General features: G+C 46.7%; 1 long non-coding RNA gene across 1 annotated transcript; it reads left to right on the top strand.

Moving 5' to 3' along the window:
- Positions 1 to 4423: 4423 nt before the first annotated feature.
- LOC142766887 (uncharacterized) lies at positions 4424 to 5283 on the top strand. The gene is made up of 3 exons (XR_012884644.1): positions 4424 to 4544; positions 4600 to 4713; positions 5010 to 5283. It is a non-coding gene; the product is annotated as an uncharacterized LOC142766887 (long non-coding RNA).
- Positions 5284 to 6522: the final 1239 nt, after the last annotated feature.

The following is a 6522-nucleotide window of genomic DNA, read 5'->3' as shown; positions in this document are numbered from 1 at the left end:
GCAAAAGTGGTTAACGATTTAGAGTATACTCGCGGTATACCCTACTATGGTAGAGCTGAAAGCCGTCCCTTGGGCCACACAATTGAAGTCACCCTGACAAGAAAATAACAATAGTCTCTATGAAGCGAGAGCATAAAACCGCCCCGTGGCGTGGTGTTTAAAAAAAAGTGGGTAATGATTTACAGTACTAGGTACTCCGCTATGGGAGCAGCGATATAGTATCAGGATCATACGTCATCAGTGTACACATATTGTGTTTAGAAAAAAAACAACAACTCTCAAGCATTTCCCCGAGGGTGAACATGGTTAGGCGCGAATGCACGGGGTGATGCTATGAGGGGGAGTAAAGTTTAAAATCCGTTGGCATTCGCCAGTGAGTTAACGTAAACTCCCCCGTGTGATCACATTGCGATTCCCAGGAACCATTAGACCCTCTCGGGGAAATCTTGGTGAGTTTACGCGTATATGTGAGAGTAATAATACTTTTGTAATACTTTGGTAGCCGTTTAGCAACGTGTGCATTGTTTCATGATTGACCGCACGCTGTTTTCTTTTGTTTTTTGTTATTTTTCTCTCTATGTGGTTTGCTTATTTTATGTGAACCTGAAACTGATGTAATTTTGATGCATTTTCTTTTTATTTCCTAATTTCTTGAAGTCTTGAAAATCGACGTCAAATTATTTTTTCACGTTTTGTGCTCTGCGGATTTTTGTAGTGCCAAGTGAAAAGGGGTAGGAGCCTCGTCAAGCGGCTAACATAGCAGCTTTTTGCTCTTATCGTTGCGTTTTCTTTTTCGCAACTCTGTGAAGAAAATGCTCAATAAAACTGAAACTGAAACTAAACTAAATTCGCACTATAATGATGTTTATGTCCGCGGCCCACTTGCGCTCGGCATCACGGGCCCTTTCGCCGCGCTGCCTTGTCTTCAACCGGCGCGACATCTTCAACGACGCGTGCAGTGCTCGCATTCGATTGCGTTGTACTCGTTGTTGGAGGTATCGCAGTCGAGGTTGATGCCTGCGATGGATCCACACCTATGACGACTTGCCGATCCCGAGCAAGTCGTGGCCACGGAGCGGAGGGCGGAGCGCGCGCAGTCACGTGGTGTGTGACGTCGCTGCGCCGTTGCTACAGACGCTCCTCTCTGCTTTTCGCGCCGTTGCTAGGGGAGAGGAGGAGGCGCACCGCGGACGGCGGATTCAGGGTCGCTTGTAAAGTCCATTCGCACTTAAAGGTGCTTAACAATTTGGAGCACTTAGTACTCCACTATGGGAGAGCTTGAAGCCGTCCCGTTAGCATGCAAAGAGCAGAAGGTAGACAGGGGGGGGGGGGGGTAGAAAAAGCATAGAGAAAGGAAAAGACAAGAGAGGACATTCCGCGAAACCTGGCCTCAGGAAGTGCATCACGACTACGTAACGAACTAGTGCTCTCACCAAACGTCAGAGAGCGCAAGCGCAAAAAAAAACAGTTATAATCAATGCAACAGAATTGTTTTTACAAAATAATAATTATACGCCCAAATCTGGTATGTTCTTTATACATAAAAACAATTTATTCAACACACCTTACGCGATTATTTTTCTTCGGCCGTACTGTCATAAACACCATCCACCCAGCGACAAGCCCATGCATGACTGAGGCCGCGTTCACACTGAGCATTCCGGCCGCCGAAAGTGCTCCGAATCCGGTTCGGCGGCGGCGAGATCCGCCGAAAGGGCCCTCTCCGCGCCGATCGCTCTCGGACCGATTTCTGCGGCGTCTGCCGCCGAATCGGTCACCGTGGACCAATAGGAGCGCTAGTCAAGGAATTTTGAAAAATGGCGGCCAAGCCCTACTCACTTGTTATGGCGCAGTGCACGTAACTGAATGTTGAAACCAACGGGAGTTTAACCTACTTTGTGCCTACTTCGCCTCCGTATTTCGTGAAAGAGGTGACCGAACTTGCTGTTGGCGTGACCGAGCTTGTTGCGGTCTTGCAGAGCAAAACAAAACCACCAACGCCGCTGGCGTCGGTGGTTTGTCTGCTCTTCGTACATTACAAGACAGCCACTTGCCAGCAAAGTAAGCAGTACTGTCTTTTCTTGCTTCTTGCGTACGAGAATCGTCGAAGTATACACCACCGGATAGCGTATATATAGTAGCGTTTGCGAGCCGCGACAACAACCGGGTGGCAGCGCATCCATCCCGCGATCGCCCCGTAGTAGATGGCATATTCGGCGGCGCGGGGCGCGTCCAGTGCGAACGACGCTGCGTTTCGGCGGCAGGGGAATTTCGGTCGCTGTAGAAAGCGGATGTTTCAGTGTGAACTAGGCATGACAGCGGGAAGCTTTCGTCGCTTTCGTCAACGTCGGCTGCGTCGGCGTTTTCGTGCGCGAGATAACAGGTGAGGCACGTTTTCAAGCGAAGCTTGTTGAATGACATGTTGTTGGGCTTGTTGGGTCATTTTTTCAGAAAACGGTTACACCTGCGCGAATAAGACACCATGCAAGAATCATAGAAAGATGCACACACACACGTTGCGCCTCGTGTGTGCGAGTTTGTTTCTTACGTGGCGTCTCATTCATGTAGTTGTAACCTTTTTCTGAAGCTTGTAAGGACGGGGAGGTTCGCTAAAAAGAAAGTTTGCGGCTCTATGCGGCGGCTAGACGGGAACATTGTGCAACGTATGCAGTATAGCAAAGGCGGCACGGCGTCAAGCCGAGGCGACGCGTGCTGCGTCTGCCACGGACGCGAGCGTCTGTGCGCTGAGCATAGCTGGGCAGCTAGGTCATAGGCTCGGTGCAAAATATTGAGAAGCGTTCGCTGGGCCTCGCATGCTTCACGACGCGTTTCCCGAAGGCTCGGAACACGATATTCTTGGTGTGCCGGAGGCAAATCTGGACTAGCCAAGTGGCCATCATCTTCGTTTCTTCGCTAGCCTTGTGCCACTAGTGCAAGCTGCCCACAATTTTTTTTGACGTTTTCAATATAATTTTACCGCACAAATTTCAACTACGATTTTTCTTCCCAATGTACTGCTGATACTGCGTACGCACGAAGGTGTTCTAAAGTTCACAGGCCGCGATACCATTGCATTACACGGGATAGCGGCCTGGAAACTTCTGAAGATCTTTGTACGTGGTCTTGACGTCTATCTTTGTAAGTCAGAGTTTTATGGGTCAGAGATGTATCACTGGTTTTCTATTGTGCATCGATTAGCTAATCATTCAAAGGGGTTTGCTGGTACACTTATGACGTGCACATATCTTTTTCGTAATTTGACAGCGAAGCATCCACTTACTAACATTTTCAGACCACGCTGATGCCATGCCGTCCGGCGGTCCAAGCTACGGCAGCTACTGCTGTGTATCGTGGTGCTTCAACAATGGCAGAACCCACAAGAAGCCTGGGACGAGTTTCTTCCGCATACCACGGGACGGCAGGTGTGTTAAAGCTTTTGTATGGTTTGCATGTCTTTAGGCTTACTGTTCGTACTTGCTCAGTGAGGGTAACAATAAAAAATCACTATTAAAGCACTTCCCCTTTCAGCTGATAGTTCATTGCCAATGCAGGATGAAAGCATGGATGCAGTATGCTGGACGCGATGATCTCCTTAGTAAGCCGGCCAGCCTATTGTACGCAACGTACAGGGTTTGTAGCGACCATTTTACTGCTCAAAGTTTCATGGACCCTGGGCTCACAAGGCTTACAAGAATGGCTGTTCCCAGTGTGCAACCAGCTGCACCATGTAAGTGATTGACTGAAACTCAAATATGTGCAATAGCAGCCACTTGTATTGAATCGGTGGCGACAGTTAACCGCGAAGATCTTTGTAGCCGATGGAGAAACCTCACTATAGAAGTAACACTTGGAAAGTCTTAAATTTTGTGAATTGTGGGCTATTACCTTCCTAACAGCAGCTTTACATTTCTGTCGTTTTTTGATGCTCTTGACCTGCGCAACTTGTTTTAAAAGACTTGAAAGGGCTATTTCACGTTATCTTCAAGCCTGAGTGCACATGCACGTATACCTTTCATCAGTGAAAGCTGGCACTGTTGATAATTCCAAAAATCACAAATTAAATGTTTCCTAGTTGGTGCCTTCTCTTTCCTTCCACACTCGACCAATTCATGCGTTTGAAAGAGCTGTTCAAGTTTCCCCATGCTACAAGCTTTGTGACTTGTACCAACTGCACATATATGCAGGTTCTCTGAGCGTCGCTTCAAGTAGTGACTGTGACATGGCTGCAGAAGCTGCACTGCAAGGTGCGGATGAGCTGCAGTTTGTGTTATTTTAAGCCTCTTACTGACACATTGTTTTAATTTCATCTCTTCAGGACCTGCGGTAGAGGCTTCAAAAAGCGGCTCCCACACATTTAGGTGCCCCGATGAGCAGGGTGCGTTCAGTGTCACGATTTCTTTTTTTTTTACCCAAATTGACTGTTGACCAAACCTCTACAGGTGGCAGCTTCCTTGTAGCTGGTGAAAGAATTTCTGCTGACTTCATCTTGCCGGGAAAAACCTTAACCAGTCGTTCAGCTGTCACAAAAGGAACTTGTGTGACCGGTAAGTTGTATGTTCACTTCAACACCAGAGTGGATTGATATAGAGACTTCCGCAGGCCGCTCGCAAGATTGTTCCGACAGCACTGTCCGAGGCACTGAACAAGCTTCACAAGACCCTCCAGAAGATGTCTCCGCCAACAGCTCCACGCCTGAGTGCCCTAGAGAAAATGGTGACTATGCTTTTATTGCAGCTGTTTTTAATGTGCTATTTTATGTTTAGGACATTCTGAGGAAACTAACCTCAAAAGGACACTACGTGTGCACTTACAAAATGTAAGGGTGGGCTCTCAGTGATTTTCATTTTTTTTTGTAGATTGTCAACATTGCAATGCTTTGTTTTTAGGTAGTGGATTCGAAAACTTTGCACCACAGAAAGTTGTGCACCTTGGGTCTGAAAGAACGGGGAAAATGCTCGTATGGGATTAGTTGTTCTTCGCTTTTACATCCATATTTTTGTTTATTACAGTGCGTTCCTGTGTGCCAGCGACAATGTCTCCATCAATAAAGTACAAGCAAACCATTAAACATCTGCAAGCCAAAGTAGCAGCACAGCGGAAAACTATCAAAAGACTGCGGAGACAGCCTCACCAAGCACCGTCATCGACTTCAAAGGCCCTTGGAGTTATCCGACCGCACGTCACCGAAGAGGTTTTTAAACTTCTTTCTGCACATGTTCGCTTGAGGCCCAAACGCAAGGGCAAGCGGTTTCCCGTGTGGTTCAAGAAATTCGCTTTTCACTTAAACTTCCGAGGTCCGCGAGCATATACCAATTTCTGGCTCCATATTTTTCTTTGCCCTCCCGGCGTTCATTTAGGAGGTGGCTAGCTAATGTAAAGATGACTCCAGGCATAATTCCAGGAATCCTTTATTCCATTGCAACAAATACTCAAGCTTGGAATGAACGGGACCGAGTGTGCGCTTTAGTTTTTGACGAAATAGCACTCAAAAAGAATTTTTACTATGATGCTGCAAGAGACGTTGTCCAGGGTTTTACAGATGATGGCACTCATCGCACTTCAACCATCGCTGATCGAGCACTGGTTTTTCCTCTTGTTCGTGTTTCGAGAAAGTGGGTTCAACCGGTTGCTGTTACTATAGGGCACACATCAACACCATCATCTGTTATGCATAACTTGCTGGTGTCACTCATTTTGGAGCTTAGGAGCATTAATATTCCAGTGAAAGCAGTCATTTGTGATTAGGGCAGTTGAAATGTAAGTCTCGCTAACCAACTAGGAGTGACTGTAGCAAAGCCTTTTTTTTTTGAAGTTAATGGTGAGCGGATGTATTACATTTTTGATGTTCCGCATTTAATTAAAACAACGCGTAATAATGTCCAAGCACACAAGTTATACATTGGGGATGACATCGTTAACTGGTCGCACATTGTAAGCCTTTACCCATCCTCACATGAGTTGCGGTTGCGATTGGCTCCAAAGTTGACTGAACGGCACGTTCATCAGAAACCTTTTTCTAATATGAAGGTCAGCAGAGCAACTCAGGTCCTCAGTGCATCAGTTTCGATTGCTATCACGGCATTGGTGTATGCGAAGGTGCTGCCTGCCTCGGCCATCACTACAGCTCAATTTTGTGATCGTATGGACAGGATTTTCGATGCCTTGAACAGCTCGAGTAAAAAAAGAACTTCGCAAAAGCTGCGGCATGCAATCATGAAAAATGATTCAGAGCTGATTGACTTCCTCCGAGGCCAGCTTCCCTGGATTGCATCATGGCAGTTTGTTGGCAGACGTCAACCACAAACCATCGTAGGTTGGCAAAGTACAATTCGGGCAATTTGTCAACTGTAGAACGACCTTTCCAAAAATTACATTTTTGAATACCTGTTAACACGCAGGCTTCAACAGGATCCTCTGGAGAACATATTTGGCCACATTAGGCAAAAACAGGGTTGCAACACCAACCCAAATGTAGCACAATTTATTTGTGGCCTGAAGCACATCTGCATAAGAAAACTCTTC

Source organism: Rhipicephalus microplus, chromosome 7 (assembly GCF_043290135.1).
Source record: "Rhipicephalus microplus isolate Deutch F79 chromosome 7, USDA_Rmic, whole genome shotgun sequence".
Classification (NCBI taxonomy): Eukaryota; Metazoa; Arthropoda; class Arachnida; order Ixodida; family Ixodidae; genus Rhipicephalus; species Rhipicephalus microplus.
The sequence above is the reverse complement of the archived record's forward strand: the minus strand, read 5'-3'. Positions and strand labels throughout refer to the sequence as shown.